Source organism: Puma concolor, chromosome D2 (assembly GCF_028749965.1).
Source record: "Puma concolor isolate L17-30 chromosome D2, mPumCon1.1.hap2, whole genome shotgun sequence".
NCBI classification, from domain to species: Eukaryota; Metazoa; Chordata; class Mammalia; order Carnivora; family Felidae; genus Puma; species Puma concolor.
In genome coordinates this window covers 29,965,513-29,985,091 of record NC_141677.1, presented here as the reverse complement: position 1 = coordinate 29,985,091, position 19,579 = coordinate 29,965,513, and the positions used below count along the sequence as shown (strand labels likewise).

At 40.2% G+C, this 19,579-nt stretch overlaps 1 protein-coding gene across 10 annotated transcripts in view; it reads right to left on the bottom strand.

Annotated features, from left to right (window-relative positions):
* SIRT1 (sirtuin 1) overlaps positions 1-18,291 on the bottom strand; it is a 65,872-nt gene extending 47,581 nt beyond the window's left edge. For 2 of the 10 annotated variants that reach the window (XM_086679834.1, XM_086679841.1), the window contains exons 1-5: positions 18,145-18,291; positions 4,876-4,940; positions 4,202-4,367; positions 1,490-1,548; positions 293-386 (exon numbers count right to left, since the gene is read on the bottom strand). The gene's annotated coding sequence lies outside the window, so the exon portion shown is untranslated. Of the gene's footprint in view, positions 1-292; positions 387-1,489; positions 1,549-4,201; positions 4,368-4,875; positions 4,941-5,111; positions 5,221-18,144 lie in introns of those variants that run through there. The other 8 variants (XM_086679833.1, XM_086679840.1, XM_086679836.1 and 5 more) reach the window with 6 other exon arrangements.
* Between the last annotated feature and the right edge of the window lie 1,288 nt (positions 18,292-19,579).

Genomic DNA, 19,579 nt, shown 5'->3' with positions numbered 1-19,579 from the left:
TTTTTTCACTTTTGGCTTCAGCTTTTCACTCAATGTCTAGCATTAACATTGGAGCTCAATAAATGTTTTTTTTAATGAATCATAAAGTTCATAATCATTCCTATAGCCAAGTAAGTTTTGGTACTAGTGCCTCAAAGGAAGAGTCAGAAACCCAAAGGAGAAAACTAAGATGAGTAATATTCTCTTCTATCTTTCCCAATTCCTAATGCTGGGAAGCATGGTATTTACTCATTCAAAATAATTACCCCATACTTGAGAGATAATGGATCAGAACGATCTGCTTTCTGCTTACCTTGTGGGTTTCTGAAGAGGCACTGACTCAGCTCAAAGACATGTCGAAGTCCCCTGAGCAAAATCAAGGTATGCTGTGATTATTAGGCCAGCCCCTGAAGAATAAAGAAATGGACAGAAATCCAGGTGATGATGTTTTCTCAGAAACATCTTTGCCACTTACACCTCTTTTATGGAGCCCTCAGACATTTCTACCTAATTTTATTGGTTCAAATAATATCAAATATGTTTGATTTAAAACTTTATTGGGGCCTATTTTTTAGTTTTAAGGTTTATTTATTTATTTTGAGAGTGAGAGAGAGAGAGAAAGAGAGAGAGAGAGAATTAATGGGGGAGGAGCAGAGAGAGTGGGAGAGAGACAGAATCCCAAGCAAGCTTCACACTTTTATCATGGAGTTTGATGTGGCACTCAAACTCATGGACCTGTGAGATTATGACCTGAGATGAAATCAAGAGTCGGAAGCCTAAATGACTGAGCCACCCAGGCACCCTGGGACCTATTTTTTAAATCTCCTTTACCACTAATATTAATTCTACTTTGAAATCTTCACTTATTTTCATATTTGAATATTTCTCTCTGTTTCTATAGAAACTGGTACATGATATTTTTTACTTTACACATCTTGCATCATAATAGTTATTTGTGCGTTTGTATTATCTCACCTATTTGGTGATAAGCTTTTTAAGTACATTAAAAAGTATATTTTTATATTTTAAGTATATTAAAGTATATTTCATAAAATATAAAACAAAATAAAAAGTATATTTTAAGTACATTAAAAAGTATATTAAAGAGTAAATATATTTTACTTAGTCTTCAATTGATCATTTCATCGATACTACAAAGTATCTACTATATACATAATGTGATACAGAGTGACTGGCTGTCTTAGTTGGTAGAGCATGTGACTCTTGATCTTGAGGTCTGGAGTTCAGGCCCCATGTCAAATGCAGAAATTACTTAAAAAGAAAAGAAAAGAAAAAAAAAAGCAACCAAGTACATAATGATGCATAAATGGGTATGAACATGGAGAAGAAATATACAATTCCTGACCACATAGAACTTGGGGAATATATCACTTATCATTCATACAGAAGGCATTCACATGAGAAAACTGTTTTTTTTGTGTGGTAGGTGAGATTTTGAAATATAGCATCTCTTGCAATTATAATTAAAATATAAGCTGGTTAAGGGTACCTGGCTGGCTCAGTTGGTACAGCATGCGACACTTGATCTCATGGTCCTCAGTTCAAGCCCTGCATTGGGAATAGAGATTATTTTAAAATATGTGTGTGTGTGTGTGTGTGTGTGTGTGTGTGTGTGTGTGTATTAGTTAGACTGCAAATCCACTAAATAGTTAAATTAATACATCACTTAAATTTATGATGGTAGTAGTAAAGAAAAGAAATAAAGTAGATAATTAAAATTGCAATTAATTTACCATATTCTTATGAAAGAAAAATCACCATGAAGATTAAATATCACCTGCAGGTAACTGGTGAAATTCCAAGCAGCCAAAACCCTGTTCTAGGAAGCACATTACTTTCTGGAAGAGGATATTCTCCCTTGAACTTTGTGGGTTTAAGTCAGGTGCTGATTCAGAAATGATAAATTTAATCAAGAAAAAAATTTTTTGCAATTTTTAAAAATATTTATTTTTGAGAGAGAGAGACAGAGTGTGAGCAGGGGCAGGGGAGGGGGAGAGAGAGAGGGAGACACAGAACTCCAAACAGGTTCCAGACTCCATGCTGTCAACACAGAGCCCTATGTAGGGCTCAAACTCATGAACTGTAAGATCATGACCTGAGCCTAATTCCGATGGTTAACTGATTGAGCCACGCAGGTGCCCCTCAAGAAAAAAATTTTCTAAGAATGTATAATTTAAATAGATTATTAAAAGCAACCAAATAAGACTAAATCAACTTTTATGTAATATAAATTAATCTATTTATTATAATGATAAAACATGATCTTTTTAAAAAAATTGTTAACATTTACTCATTTTTGAGAGAGAGAGAGAGAGAGACAGACAGACAGATATAAGCAGGGGTTGGGCAGAGAGAGAGGGAGACAGAATCTGAAGCAGGCTCCAGGCTCCGAGCTGTCAGCAGAGAGCCCAATATGGGGCTTGAACTCAAAAACCATGAGATCGTGACATGAGCCAAAGTCAGATGCTTAACCAACTGAGCCACCCAGGTGCCTCAACATGATCCTTATCTAAGGCTTTTATTACTTAATTTATAATAATACAATATAATATACAGCTAAAATTATTTATAAAAATGTGGCATTCTTAAGCAAATTTATATATGCATATTGGTCTCTGATATAGTTTTGAAGGAATAGTTAAATAAGGATTATGAAATAATTCCATTAGTTAAATATGGATCCTAAATTATTCTGCTAATTTTTCTAGACACCATCATCACATTTTCCCTGTGTATTGTAGCAAAAAGAAGTTATATCATGCTAAAAATTAATCAGCTGCTCTAGCCACTAAAATACAATTTTGTATTTTGGTAATAGAAGGCAGAAATTTTTAAAAACATTTCATTAAAAAATTTTTTTTTAAGTTTATGTATTTTGAGAGAGACAGAATGAGCTGGGGAGGGGCAGAGAGACAGGGAGAGAGAGTCCCAAGCAGGCTCTGCACTGTTAGTGCAGAGCCTGATGTGGGGTTGGAACCCACAAAACTGTGAATTCATGACCTGAGCCAAAACTGAGAGTTGGATGCTTAACGGACTGAGCCACCCAGGCACCTCTAAACATTTTAAAAATGGGAATGAGATGAAGATGGTGGGGGGGAGGGCAGAATTCTAAGATATTCCCTAGAATATCTGCCCTTCTGTATCTATCATCCTTTCTCCCAGGTATGGGCGGGGCCTATGAATACGCAGGATAGCTCCTCCTTTGATTAACTCACATTGCATAAACCTGTTTTAAAATGTTTTAAAAGTTTACTTATTTTTGTTTTTTTTTTTTTTTAATTTTTTTTTTTCAACATTTATTTATTTTTGGGACAGAGAGAGACAGAGCATGAACGGGGGAGGGGCAGAGAGAGAGGGAGACACAGAATCGGAAACAGGCTCCAGGCTCTGAGCCATCAGCCCAGAGCTTGACTCGGGGCTCGAACTCACGGACCGTGAGATCGTGACCTCGCTGAAGTCGGACGCTTTAACCGACTGCGCCACCCAGGCGCCCCAAAAGTTTACTTATTTTTGAAAGAGAGAGAGCATGAGCAGGAGGGGCAGAGAGAGAGAGGGAGAGACAGAGACAGAGACAGAGAGAATCTCAAGCAGTATCTGTGCTGCCAGCACAGAGCCGGAAGGGGAGATTGATCTCATAAAACATGAGATCCTGACCTGAGCAGAAATCAAGAATTGGACGCTTATCCTCCTGAGCCACCCAGACGCCCCTCTATAAACCCGTTTTAGCTCACTGGAGTGATTCTCCTGCTGGCTTCTGAGAGGTAACCTGGCCACCTTGTGAGCTGGCCACCTGACAAGGAACTGCAGGGGCCTCTAGGAACAGAGTGGATCCCAGCTGTCATCAGCAAGAAAGGTGGCTCCTCAGTCCTACAACTGCCAAACTGAATTCTGTCAACAATCAGTGAGCTTGAAATAGAACCCCAAGCCTCAGATGAGACCAACCCCCCAGAGTACACCTTGACTGCAGACTGTGAGACCCTGAGTAGCAGATTCAGTTAAAACCTCCGTAACCATGGAAACTACAATAATAAATGTATGCTGTTTAGAGCTACCAAGTGTATGGTTCATGGTAACTTTACGCAACATCAGAAACTTACACAGATGGAAGAAGTATTTTTGATATGATTTAATAAGACATGTGGTAACTATGGTATTTGATAATCCACAACACAGAATCGAAAATAAGTTACATAAGGGGCACCTGAGTGGCTTAGCTGGTTGAGCGTCCAACTTCAGATTTCTCAGTTCGTGAGTTCAAGCACCACATCCAGCTTGCTGCTGTCAGCACAGAGCCTGCTTCGGATCCTCTGTTCTCTTCTCTCTGCCCCTGCCCCACTTTTGCGTGCTCTCTCTCTCAAAAATAAACCCTAAAAGAAAATTTAAAATAAGTTACGTAAAATGTTTATCTATAGGTTTTATACAGTGTCAAAAACTCAAAAAATTTAGGGGCGCCTGGGTGGCGCAGTCGGTTAAGCGTTCGACTTCAGCCAGGTCACGATCTCGCGGTCCGTGAGTTCGAGCCCCGCGTCAGGCTCTGGGCTGATGGCTCAGAGCCTGGAGCCTGTTTCCGATTCTGTGTCTCCCTCTCTCTCTGCCCCTCCCCCGTTCATGCTCTGTCTCTCTCTATCCCAAAAATAAATAAACGTTGAAAAAAAAAAAAAAAAATTAAAAAAAAAAAAAAAAAAAAAAAAAAAACTCAAAAAATTTGGTTCTCCTGGCTGGCTCAGTCAGTAGAGCATGTGACTCTTGATTTCCCGGCCATGAGTTCCAGCCCCACATTTGGTGGAATGTTTATTTAAAAAAAAAAAAAAAAAAAAAAAAAAGGCATTCTAAGGAAAATTTCTAGTTATATTTAAAAGAATCAGCCTTACTAACCTGCATTACTTCAGCTACTCAACTGTATTTTCTTTCCAGCTAATGACACATCCTGGGGATTAGTGCTGTAATAGACGAAAGAGAATTTTTAAAACTTAAATTCATACTAAAGCTATTTTAAACCTTTCAATATTTCTAACTGAAGTTCTCTTTGCTTTTCTCAGACTTTCCTTCATGAAAAGACATTCTTGGACAATAGCTGAAGGATGAAAGAAATTAGGTTAAACACGAATTACCATTGCTCCCATTGTCCACACTGATTTCAGAACATCCCAAGGCCAGTATACCCCATTTATAAATCAGTGATCCACCCTTAACAGAAATATGTTTAAGTCTGGAAAAGGCAGGAAGCTAAGGAGGGCTTATGGCATCTTGATAAAACATTAAATTGGTCCATTTCCAACTACTGTCCATTTGTATGGCATCTTAGAAGTTGTCACACTGGGGACATTGTTACACTGCAGTAGTATTGCGGACCAAGGTGGGCGTGACTTTTCTTTGTAAGTATGAAAGCTGTCATGAAAAGGAAATGGAGAAGGATAGCCTGAATCAGGCTACCAAAAGGTATAGGTGAGGGTATGGGCATATAATTTCCTTAAATTATATATACCTACTTTTCCCTGTCAAGTCTTCCAGTACTCCAGTTTGAAGACCTCAGCCCTAGAATATGAGTTAATCCTGGTCAATGACTGTATCTCATGATCTTTATTCTTCTCTTCCTCCCTTTCCTTAACACCGCGTGAGGCAGGTAATAGAAAAGTAGATAATGGCCTCTCAATGGGCTCCAGAGACTCTGGTCTGCCAGAAATGGTGTCCCTCTGCCTGGAGAGGGCAGGATAACCCGTCAGATTGTTGCTTCATAATTCTCCAGTATATTTATTTCCCAGAGGCCATCTTTTAACCACCACATTACTTCAGAAATTACCATGTGAAATGAACCATTCTCTAAGCACTATAAATCCAACACAGATTTATTGAACACCTACCTCATGTAAACGTTCTGTACTTGGGGGAAGGGTATGCTGATACGAGAAGCAGGTTCCTGAATTTTGGGAATTCACAGTTCAGATGGGGAAATGGACTCATGTACAGAAAATTCAAACATAGGATTATGTATTTTGTTTTAAACAACATCTGTGCTCCTGAAGATCTCACGTCAATTCAAACATCACATTTTTCAAGACTAATTTGGATAAAGGTCAGTGGTGAAATGTTTTTTGTTTAGCAGCTAAAGTATCAACAATATTTGCAATGGACTCAGCTCCCCAGCTCTGAAATCATGCTATTCTTGAATTTTTTACTTAGGAAGTTTGCATTATATCCATATTTACATATTCAAAAGAACATTTAATCACAGGATTTCACCATTTTACAATACAAATTCTCAAACAGTGCATTTGCACGGTCCAAGGAACAGAGGTACTGGGTGTACTGGGTGCCTCAGTTGCTTAAGTGGCTGACTCTTGATCTTGACTCAGGTAGTGATCTCACGCTTCTTGAGTTCGAGCCCCATGTTGGGCTCTGTGCTGACTGCAAGGAGCCTGCTTGGGATTTTCTCTCTCTCTCTCTCTCTCTCTCTCTCTCTCTGCCTTTCCCCTGCACTCTCTGTCTCTCAAAATAAATAAATACACTTAAAAAAAAAAAAACAGTACCGTACATAGTTGGATGTGTTTTACAGAGAGCACTTTATTCTGTAAATTAAATATCGGGACTTGGAAATGTTTTAACCTGGCACTTGGTAGGTGCCCAACAAATGAGTATTGTGATGAACTAAGTCTCTGGGGACACTATACAGATATGATGGAAATGAGGAAATTTCATAAATCCTGAACAAGTTGAGGGAGACTTTTTGAGGGGAATGTGGGGGCAAACATTAATGTGCCTTCAAATAAACCACAACAGGACAGGGGAGGTAGTTTTGCTTTGCCTGAGGCTTCAATGTAATTGGTCTGTACTGACCCCATTGAACTGGGATTTGCAGTTCCCCTATTCTCCCATCTAGCTTTCTGGGCAAAGAGGAGGGAGGAAGGGTTTGTTCTCTCATTAATTCCTTCCCTCTTAGGCCAAAGAGAGCTGGATATGGGAGACAAAAAAAACCTTCAACTTAGCAAGCTGGAAGAGGTCAATCAGAAAACACACTCAAAAGCAAACTTAGTGCATTGCCAAGGGGAATGGGGCACTGAACCCCCAGCAGATTATATCCAGAGAGGGAGATGTAATCTGGGCCTCAGATTCCCAAAAGTGGGGATAGGGCACTGGAGAGCGGTTTGATTCCAGGTCAGCACTAAAACAGTTTGAGACTTGGGATTGGGAAGGTATCAAAATCTAAATCTTAAAGTTTTCTTTAAATAATCCAATAGAAGGCAATGGCAGTTTGTAGGGCCCTTATTATGCAAAAATGCTCAGTCAATCTTTGATGGGAGTCGTTTTAAAGATAGAAGAAAGAAATCCAGGTGGAATTGCCCAGGCATTTGTTTCCAACCTTGGCTACTTTCTGGCCTTGGACTGCTTAAAAATTTCAATGCTGAGGCTGGACCCTAGACTGATTACATTGACATATCCGGGTGGGGTGGGGGTGGGGGGTTCCAGGCAGTAATAGTTTTAAAGCTGCCCAGCTGATTCCAGTATCCTGTGAAGCTCCACTGATGGGCACTTTTGTAGAGAACTGGGAAGCCCAAGTCTTAACTTCCAGGCAGACACTCAATGAATTTAACATATTCTATTTATAAGTCAAAACGTTGGATTTAGTCTGCAGTAAAAACTCGAGAATAGATGTGGTGTTAGGCATAATTGATAATTGGAGCATACATTCCACAGGAACTATGTAGAAGGTATTTCTTCATATTTACTAGTTGACTCCCTCCCCCCACCCCCTTCCTTTTAGAGCAAAGTAGTTTTAAATGAACTAAATGGTTCTTTGAGGCCTGAGAGAGTCTAACTTATTAATCTTTCTGGGCCTTGGGTTAAAAAAAAAAAGTCTATGGGGCGCCTGGGTGGCTCATGGGTGGCTCATAGGTTAAGGTTAAGCATCCAACTCTTGGTTTCGGGTCAGGTCATGATCTCACAGTTTGTGGGTCCAAGCCCCGCACTGGGCTCCTCCACATGGAACCTGCTTGGGATTCTCTCTCTGCCCCTTCCCTGGTTTGTCCCTCTCTCTCAAAATAAATAAACATTTAAAGAAAGTCTATAACCTCAATTTTATGTAGTTTGAACCTGATACTGATAGACTACGCAGTTAGTTAGATATGAAGAGGAAGAAATGCTATCCGACAGGTAAAAGGGCAGAAACCAAGTTCCAAAAGATGCATGCGGTCTTCCCTAGGATCACAACTCTACAGTAACCTATAGCTTCATTATGATATATTTACATTGTGGTTTTTACCCCCTACACCCTGGGGGCGGGGAGGGGGGGGCGGGCGGGGAGAAGTTGCCTTGACACTTCTGACATAGACCACTGAGGGCTCCAAACTGCCCCTCTCAACCAGGAGGAGTCCCTTAGCTGATTGGCTGCAACCTTGGTCAAGAACCACCCTCAGTATGACCCAAAACCTACCTAAACATAAAAATGAGTACCTGGCAGGGTGCCTGGGTGGCTGTCAGGTGCCCGACTTCAGCCAGGTCATGATCCCGTGGTGTGAGGGTTTGAACCCAGCATAAAGATAAATAAACATTTAAGAAAAAAAAAAAAAAAAAAAAAAAAAAAAAGGAGTACCTGGCTGGCTCAGTAGGTAAAGCCCTAGACTCTTGATCTTGGGGGCTGTGAGTTCTAGCCCACACTGGGCATAGAGACTGCTTTAAAAGAAATAATAAAAGCTCAGTCGGTTAAGTGCCCAAGTGTTGATTTTGGACTCTTAATTTTGACTCAGGTCATGATGTCCAGGTTCGTGAGATCGAGGCCCTCATAGAGCTCTGTGCTGTCAGCCTGCTTGGGATTCTCTCTCTCCTTCTGTCTCTGCCCTTCCCCATGCACACACACACATTCCCTCTCTCTCTCTCTCTCTCTCTCTCAAAATAAATAAATACACATTTTAAAAGAAATAATTTAAAAAAAAGAAAGAAAAACAGTCCTGATCCCTCTTGGGGAATCTGCCACCTTTGGACGTGCCCACTTTTCGTCTCCAGAACGTACCTTTGTTTGAATTGCTATTAAACACTTGCTTGTTTAAGAGTTTGGCTCTGAATTCTTTCTTGGCTTGTCAACTCGCCATTGACAAAGCTGCTTCACTAAAGTACCTGTGGCCAGAATGACCTCTATGTTTTTAATCAAGGTAAAAAGTACATACAGTAAAATGCACAAATATTAGCTTAACATTTTGATGAGTTTTGATAAATGAATACATCCATATGGCCATCATCACCCCAGGAAGTTTCTTTATGCCCTTCAGTCTCCCACTCTCCCCATTCATCAGGGAACTGCTCTTCTTTTATTATCCTACATCAGTTTTGCCAGTTCTTGCACTTTGCTGAAATGGAATCTCACATCATGAGCTTTATCACAGTGATCTTTTAAGATTTACTTATTTTTAAAGTTTATTTATTTAAGTAATCTCTACTTCTCCCAACGTGGGGCTTGAACTCATGACCCTGAGATCAAGAGTCACATACTCTTCTGACTGAGCCAGCCAGGCATCCCTGCTCTTTAAAAATTTAAGACACAGTGCTCACTTTGGCAGCACATATACTGAAAATTTAAGACACAAATTGGATATTTACTCTTGGAATAAAATTCAGACTCCTCCTTGTGGCCAGCAAGGCCCTGTATCCCTCTCAGTCAGTCCTCCAGCACTGTCTCCCAACTCTACCCCGTGCTCATTATAATGGTGTTCTATCCACAAAGGCCTTCTTTCCCAGCACCTTCCAACTCAGGGTCTTTGCTCAGCTGTATTCCTCTTCACTCCTATTGGCCTTCAGGCATCATCTTAAGTGTTACTTCCTCTCAGAGGTATTCCCTTGTGCCTCAATTCCAAATTAGCTTCCCCTTTGTTCTTTTCATTTCTGTCACTATCACAATTAATAATTATATATCTATATGCGTTTATTCTACTTTAAAATTGTTCATCTCTTTCAGTTTATCCACAAGGGTAGTGGCCATGTCTGTTTTGTTCACCACTGTGTTTCTAGCCCCTAGCCCAGAACATGAAACATATTAGGTGTCCAATAAATGTGTTAAAATAAATGGATGAAATGGTTTAACTGGACTATTGTATTGAAAAATGAGAAAAAAGGGATAGAAAGGAAAGGCAAGAAAGATGTGGGCAAGTAAGGGTAGGATTTCAGTGGAGAACGGCTCCTCCTTTAACTTTGAGTAGTGAGAGTGAGGAGCAAGTGTTATATACAACAATGGAAAGAACATTTGGGAAGAAGTCAGATCATCTGGCTCAATGACTTCTCTGGACTGTTTTCCTCATTTATATAATGCATGAGCTGGACTAGAATATTTCATCAGTACTACCTCACCCCCAGGTAGCATTTGGAAATATAAGTGGGAATTTTCCATAGTCACAATAATTGGAGACCACTATTGGCATTTATTAATTTGGAGCACCAGAATGTTAAATATCCTACAATGCATGAGACAGTCTTAACCTTGTGTCATCCAAAGTACCAGTGCTGGGCACCTGGGTGGTTTAGTCAGTTGAACTTCCAATTTCGGCTCAGGTCATGATGTCATAGTTTGTGAGTTCGAGCCCCACATTGGGGCTCGCTGCCACCAGCTGGCTTAGGATCCTCTGTCCACCGCCCTCTCTCTCTCTTTCAAAAACAAATAAACATTTAAAAAAAATTCAAAATACCAGTGCTCAGAAATACTATTACAGTAGGCATAGCCTATGGTTCCGCATTTTGTGATACTTCTTAGGTGATCTTCCATGCGAATGCTTATTGCATTTAAATCACCTTATTTAGTAAATTATCTATTATAAGTCTAACTGCTTAATTTAGTCTGTCATAAGAACTCAAGGACAGACATATCAGCATGATTCATATTTGAGGTATATACTCCACAGGAACTATGTAGAAGTTATCCTATTTCTTCATTAGTTAGCTTCTTCCACTTCCTTTTTTTGGGTAAGCATTTCTCTAAGAAATTCAAGATCTTGATCCTATTTCGTTCTTCCTTAGTTGATGTGTAGGTAGAAGTGGGTTTAAATTTGGGAAACTGTTATGGACTGATGCTTGTGCCCTCTCTCTCCCCCCAAATTCACACATAGGAGCCCTAATGCCCAACTGCAATGAGATTTGGAGGTAGGGTATTTGGGAGGTAATTAGGTAATTGGGGGGGTGAAGCCCCCATGATGGGATTAGTATCTCCAAGGAAGACTAAGAGAAAGAGACTAGAGCTCCTTCTCTCTGCCACATGAGGACTGTGAGCAGGTGGCCATCTGCAGACAGAAAAAAGTTCCTCACCAAGAAACCAAATTGGCCGTCACTTTGATCTTAGACTTCTTAGCCTCCAGAACTGAGAAAAGACTCCTGTTGTTTAAGCCACCCAGTGTATGGTATTTTATTATGGCAGCCTGAGCTATTACACAAACTAAGGCTCAAAGAAAAGAAACATTAAAATTACACAGAGAGTCCTGCTGTGGCAAGGTTGATATTTTCAGTGTTGTGTTTCCCAGCCTAATGTTTTACCCACCAGAAATGACTCAGTAGTTAAGGAGACTATTTGCTAAATGTAGTATCATCTTCACAATCCTAAGGTCCTTGGCTGCTCTAAAATTGTATGTTGCTATAAAAATACACGGTGGAAACAACAGAGATGTTCATCAATGGCAAGTGGATTAAAAAATGTATATCCACATGACAGAATATTATTTGACCATAAAAAGGAATGAATCACTATACATGCTGAATTCATAGATGAATCTTAAAAACATTATGCTAAGTGAAAGCAGCTAGTCATAAAAAAACACATATGATTCTATTTATATGCAATATCCAGAAAAGGCAAATATGTAGAGACAGAAAGGAGATTAGTGGTTTTTAGGACCTGGGGCAACAGGGGGGAAAGGGACTAATATCTAAAGGATACAGGTTTTGGGGCACCTGGCTGGCTTAGTCGGTGGGACATGTGACTCTCTTGATCTCAGGGTCATGAATTCACACCCCTCACTGGGCATAGAACTCACTTAAAAACAAAAACAAAAGGATGCAGGTTTCCATCTGAGGTGATGCAAATATTCTAAAATGGACTATGGTGGGGCTCCTGGGTGGCTCAGTTGGTTAAGTGTCTGACTTCAGCTCAGGTCATGATCTCATGGTTTGTGAGTTCAAACCCCATGTTGGACTCTGCACTGACAGCTCAGAGCCTGGAGTCTGCTTTGGAGTCTGTGTCTCCCTCTCTCTCTGCTCCTCCCCTGCTTGTGCTCTCTCTCTCTCTCTCTCTCTCTCAAAAATAAAATAAACATTAAAAAAAAATTTTTTTAAATGGATTATGGTGATGGTTGTGAATATACTAAATAGACTTTAAGTGGGTGAATTATATGATATGTGAAATGTGTATCAAAACTATTTTTAAAATATGAAAAGGTGTTCAACTTCATTCATGATTAAAGAAATGAGAATCAAAACAATGAGCAACCATTTTTCATTCATCAGATTGGATGAAATAATATTTTCAAGTCAATAATACTTATGATGGGAAAGAGTGTGGGGAAGTTAGTGCTCTTGTACACTGTTGGTGGGGATATAAATTGAGGCAATCTTCTCGGAGGGAAGTTGGGTAAGATCGCTCATGATTCAATATACACACACCTTTTTATTTAGTCATTCCACTTCCAGGAATTTATTCTACTGTACATTTATTGAGCATGAAAATAATTATTGCAACAATGATTACAATTGAAAACAGTGATTAAAAACTGAAAACTAAACGTCCATTAATAGAGAATTGAGTAAAATAAATTATAAATCCACATATAAATTCTGGGTTTGTGCTTGGTTAAACAAATGAAGTATAGAAACAGTACACATAACCTGCCACTCTTTTGTGTAAAAAAGGAAGAAAATAATAAGTATATGTGTATTTGCATAAGGAAGGATACACAATAAATGAATATAAATGATTATCTGGTTGAGTGGGAACTAGGTAGATAGTAGAAGTAAATGCAAGACTTTCCATTGAATACCTTTTTATATTGTTTTATTTTTGAGCCATGTGAATATCTAAAAAATTAAATACAGAATATAACTGAAATAAAAGAATAAAGCTTATCCACAAAAAGTAAAATACAACCTGTACAAGATATATTAAGTGAAAAAACAAGTTGCAGAATAGCATGTACAACACTTTTTCATTTATTCAGTTAACAGATACCTTTTGAGTCCCTAATTTATGTTCTAGAATCTAGGGATATGAAGTAAACAAGGCAGCTATGGCTCTGGCTGTCATAAAGATTACATTTTAGTAGTGCATAAGTATGCAAGCACATAAATAAACAAAGGTAACAGAGACTGACTTCGGTAGGGAATATTTATTTGATGGATGTCACAAAAAGCCTGAGGAAGTGACAAATAAGCTGACACCCGAATGAGAAAAATGTGGGAAAAGAGTGGTCCAGGAAAATAATATAGTCAGTGCAAAGGTCCTAAAGCTGAAACAAGCTGGCAAGTTTGAAGATCTGGAATACAGTCTGCATAACAGGGGGAAGGTGGTAGGAGATAAAGTCACAGTGGTAGTCAGAAGATAGATCACGGTTTTAAATAAAAGAATAATACAGATGTTTGGGGCACCTGGGTGGTTCAATCAGTTAAATGTCTGACTCTTGGCTTCAGCTCAGGTCACGGTCTCACAGTGTGTGAGTTTGAGCCCCGCATCAGGTTCTGTGCTGACAGCATGGAGCATGCTTGGGATTCTCTCTCTCCCTCTCTCTCTCATCCTCCCCCATTTGTGTGCTTTCTCTCTCAAAATAAATAAACTTAAAAAAAAAAAGAATAATACATATATTCATATAGAAATTGAAAATATTTGGAAGGACACACAAACATCTTAACATTATTTATAGAGGCGCCTGGATGGCTTGGTCAGTTAAGCGTCAGACTTTACCTCATGATCACACGGTCTGAGAGTTTGAGCCCTGTGTTGGGGTCTGTGCTGACAGCTCAGAGCCTGGAGCTGCTTTGGATTCTCTGTGTCTCCCTCTCTCTCTCTCTCTCTGCCCCACCCCTGCTGACGCTCTTTCTATCTCAAAAATAAATAAACATTAGGGGAAAAAAAAGGAAATCAACATTATTAAGTGGCTATTTTGTTGGTGGGTATTGGGGATAATGGTCAACAGTACTCTTTAAATTTTATATCCTTCAGAGGAGCCTTGATTTTTAAAAGTATTTAAAAATGCATAAATAAGAAATATGCTTCAAAAAAAGTGTTCCTTAAAATGCAGAATGTTGAGTAAGAATCTAGTATGCAGTAGGAATCTAATACAGTGAAGCTTGATGATTCCTTTGGTTCTAGTCCCTCTAGTGGCAATCACGAGGTAGTGCTGGTGGCTGTTTCACAGCAGGAGAGCTAAAAAAAAACTTTAATGAGGGGCGCCTGAGTGGCGCAGTCGGTTAAGCGTCCGACTTCAGCCAGGTCACGATCTCGCGGTCCGGGAGTTTGAGCCCCGCGTCAGGTTCTGGGCTGATGGCTCAGAGCCTGGAGCCTGTTTCCGATTCTGTGTCTTCCTCTCTCTCTGCCCCTCCCCCGTTCATGCTCTGTCTCTCTCTGTCCCAAAAATAAATAAACGTTGAAAAAAAAAAATTAAAAAAAAAAAAAACTTTAATGAAACTGACTTACTCAGAAGATTGAATTCTTGAAATTGCATAATTCTTGCTAAATGGTGGGTGGAGAAAACCCCAAAATCGCTACAGTTATTTTTACAATCACCGCCTGTACATCATGAAGCAGGGGCCAGCAAAATCATCAGATTTTAAAATTAAAACATGAGGAAAATGCTACGGTTCAGTTGTCTTGCAACTGCATGGCTTAAATATCCAGGGTCCTGGTCACCATCTCTTCTGAGTCTTTTCTCGGGCCTATACTGTTCTGTCTTCTCTCCACCTGGATAAATTATGTCTCTCTCCCTTCTTGGTCAGCTCACTGCTTCTACATAGCTTCTCCAACAATTCACTTTGTCCCCCCCGCGCCGTTTTTTTTTTTAAAGTTTATTTATTTATTTTGAGATAGAGAGAACCATCGTGGAAGGGACAGAGAGAGAGGGGGACAGAGGATCTGAAGTGGGCTCTGCATTGATAGCAGCAAGCCCCATGCAGGGCTGGAATCATGAACCTGAGTTCATGACCTGAGCCGGTTATATAGAAATTGAGCCAACTGAGCCACCCAGGCGCCCCTCTTTTAAAAAAAAAAAAAAAAAGCTTATTTATCTATTTTGAGAGAGCATGAGAGAGGGAGAGAGAAAATCCCAAGCAGTTACCACACTATCACTGCAGAGCCTGATTCAGGGCTAGAGCTTATGAACCCTAAGATCATGAGCCAAAATCAAGAGTCGGATGCTTAACCAACTAAGTCACCCAGGTGCCCCTAGTTACTCTCCTTTTTGACAAATCCTTTAATAATTCCTTGAGAGTAAAGGCACTAAGGTTAGAGGGGAAAGAACTGCTGAGTGTGAGTGTCAGAGTTTGAAAGGATCTCAAATCTTTTGCTATTCCAAGTGTGATCCCTAGATCAGCGGCCTGCTTGGGATTCTCTCTCTCCCTCTTTTTCTCTGCCCCTCCCCTTCTTGTGCTCTCTCTCAAAATAAGTAAACTTAAAAAAAAATCCGTTATGGGCACTTGGATGGCTCAGTTGGTTAAGCATCTGACCTCACTCAGGTCAGGATCTCATGGTTCATGGGTTTGAGTCCCACATCGGGCTCTGTGCTGACAGCCAAGCCTGGAGCTGCTTCGGATTCTGTGTCTCATTCCCTCTCTATCCCTCCCCTGCTCATGCTCTGTCTCTCTCAAAAATAAACATTAAAAAAAATTTTTTTAATCTGTTATGCTAATAGATGCAAACCAATAATTTAGTGACTTGTTTACTCACAAATGGCATATTAACCACTTTTTTAATGATCATTAAAATGAGTAATTTTTAAAAATTGGGGCTCCTGTGTGGCTCAGTCGGTTAAACGTCCGACTTCAGCTCAGGTCATGATATCACGGTCCGTGAGTTCGAGCCCTGTATTGGGCTCTGTGTTGAGAGCTCAGAGCCTGGAGCCTGCTTCAGATTCTGTGTCTCCCTCTCTTTCTGACACTCCCCTATTCATGCTTTGTCTCTCTCTGTCTCAAAAATAAATAAACGTTAAAAAAAATTTTTTTTAATTGAAAATACACACTTAGTAAAAATTCCAAAGGTATGAAAGTATATAGTAAAGTTAACCCACCATGCCTGTACTTGGGCCACCTAGTCCTCCTCTCTGAAGGAAAGTACTCTTACTTGTATATTTTTCTAGAGGCATTACTAGCATAGTTTAAATAGTTATTTTTTATTTTTAATTTTGCCTCAAGATAGGAATTTTTAGTAATGCCCCTTTCCTTTTTCTTTTTAATTTATTTTGAGAGAGAGAGAGAGACAGAGAGAGAGAACACAAGCATGGAAGGGGTAGAGAGACAGGGAGAGAAAGAGAATCCCAAGCAGTCTCTGTGCCATCACTGCAGAGCCTGATGCGGGGCTTGATCTTACAAACCCTGAGATCATGAGCCCAAATCAAGAGTCCAACACCCAACCAACTGAGCCACCCAGGTGCCGCTAGTCACTCTCCTTTTTGACAGATCCTTTAATAATTCCTTGAGTAGAGGCACTAAGGTTAGAGGGGAAAGAACTACCGAGTGTGAGTGTCAGAGCATGAAAGGATCTCAAGTCCTTTGCTATTCTGAGTGTGATCCCTGGATCAACAGGGACTTCATCTGGGTCATGGTCAAAAATGCACAATCTCAGACTTCACCCAGATATCCTGAAACAGCAGTTGGCCTTTAACCAGATCACCAGATCATTTGTATGAGCCTTTAAGGTTGAGAATCATTGCTCAAGGAAGTCAAGGAAGTATGGCTCAACAAGGAGCCAGTGGAGACCTGATGCTAGAAATCAGGTCTCCTAACAGCCTTGTCATGTGCATTTTCCAATAGGCCAAAATTCTGGCCAGGTAATTTGATGTAGTGTTTTTATGTATTTTCTTCACAATCGGCTCAAGAGTCAGACACAGCAGCAATCAAAGCAGCTTTACCACTAGCATATAGTAGGAGCCCCATAATGGTGGTTTTTATATTTTCTGTTCTATTATTTTTCTAAATTAATAAAAACTTTACTTTTTAGAATTTTAGTTTCACAGCAAAATTGAGTAGTTTCCACATACCCTCTTTCCACACACACAAACTCCCCACCACCATCCATATCCCTACACACCATTTTAACAACGGGATCACTGATTATAACTTCAAAGCAATGTTTCAACAGCCTTTTTAAGGACTCTTTCACAAATTCTATTCGATGTCTGACTTAACAAAAATACTCTGTTTTAACATATCCTGTACTTGTCTCAAAATGCTATTTTGTTCTCACAGCCAGGGAAGGATTTTATTAGGTTGTTTTACAAATTGGTGACGCTGACATATTTGGAGTCTAAGGTCCTGGCAGGCTCCGTTTATTTCTGCTGGATCGCATGCTGGAATGGAGCAGTAGATTCTGAGGAGCAGGAGTTGAAAGCTAGGAGCTAAGTCGAATCGAGGCCTTTTTATCACAGTGCACAAATGGTGTCCAGGATCCCAGCCTAAGCAGGGGGATGGGGGCCTGCGTTGTGGGAAATGAGGACGAAGGGTTGCAAGCAGTTTCTGGAACTTGGGTTTAGTGCCTTGAAAGCTCGAGTTTCAGAAAACCGCAAGGAAAAAGTGCCAATTTTGTTTAGCAGGACAGAAATTTGGCGCGAGAGTGTAAGGAAAAGCGAGAGGCAGGAGAGCGGCCAGTCTGAGGACAACTCTAGGGGCTGCCCAGAGCTCACCTATAGGCTGCCCAATTTCTTTTTCCTTTCTTTTTAAAAATTTATTTATTTATTTTGAGAGAGAGAGAGAGAGAGAGAGAAAGAGAGAGCGAGCAAGCAGGGCAGGGGCAGAGACAGAGGGAGAGAGAAAGAATCCCAAGCAGGTTCCGCACTGTCAGCTCAGAGCCCAAAGCCGGGCTGCAACCCACCACAGCAAAAACCAAGAGCCAGACGCTCAACCGACTGAGCCACTAAGGCACCCCATAGCCTGCCTAATTTTTATTCTCGCTCAGCGCTTCTGAGGCTTGTAGTCTCTTACCTTCCAACTTTTCTCCTTTTTGTCTTGCTGACCTTAGTTGTTTTTTCTTTCCCACTTAAAGACTAGGCATTTGTAAAAAACCCCAAGACAGAAGCCACAAGCACTTCCGGAGGGATGGCTCCGAGAGGCCGGAAGTAACTGGGACTTCCCAAGATGCCCCTTTCCCTCTAATCCCTCTGTGTCTTGTGGGAGTTGTAGTCCCAGAGTGGGTGAGGCTTCTCAGACTTGAGGAGATTGGGTGTTTCTCTGACCTGGTTGGTCCTGAGGTTGGGCATCTGACTCAGCGAGTCTTGAGGTGTAAAGAACTTTAACTTTGTTAAAAAGTTCTACGTGATTGCTACTATATATTTTGCACTATGCATTTTTAAAGGTTTTATTCAATGGCCATATGTAAATAAAACAAATGGTAGTTGCTCTTTGAAAATATTAAAAAGCATAACGAGAAATCAAAAATGGTGGGATGAAAACATTGACCTGGTACAAACCTGGTTCAGAAAAGTATAAACTGAAACTAAAAGCCTCTCTTCTGTATCTGCCCAGCTCCCCTCCCTTAAAAGAAAAGCACCATCTTTTTCAAGAAAAAAATTATAGGTGCAATGTACACACTATTAAAAAGTACACAAAAGTGATAGTGCTTTAATACTCTTCTCAAACTTCCTTTTTCGTTTGATAATCCATGTTAGACATCTTTCCATACTGTACAGAAAGAGCTATGCTACTCTCTTTTAAATTTTTTTTTCAACGTTTTTATTTATTTATGGGACAGACAGAGACAGAGCATGAACGGGGGAGGGGCAGAGAGAGAGGGAGACACAGAATCGGAAACAGGCTCCAGGCTCCGATCCATCCGCCCAGAGCCTGACGCGGGGCTCGAACTCACGGACCGTGAGATCGTGACCTGGCTGAAGTCGGACGCTTAACGACTGCGCCACCCAGGCGCCCCTATGCTACTCTCTTTTTAATGGCTGTACAGTAATTTATTCCACAAACTGCCATCTTCTTCTCCATCTCATTGAGGGACATTTTGGTTGTTTCTGATTTTTTTTTTCTGCTGCAAAGACTGTTGCAATGATCACCTTGAACATATTTTGGTGTAAATCCGGGTAAATTCAGAGACAAAATTACCCAGTTAACGAGATATAAGCTTTATTATATGTGCTGCCGAAGCGAGCACAACGAGATATAAGCTTTATAAAAGTTAATAAATACTAACAAATTGCCAAAAGGTGCCAGTTTACACTCTTATCTAGCAATGTATGAAGGTGTTTACTTCCTTACTTCTGCTTTAGGATTGGGTATTATCAAACTTTAGAAATTCCACTCTCCGAGAGGTGAACAATTTATCTTCCTTTAAATTTCATAGTGATAAGTAAGGTTGCACTCCTATGTGTATCGGCCATCTATATTTCTGAGAGTAGCTGTATTCTCAGCCCAG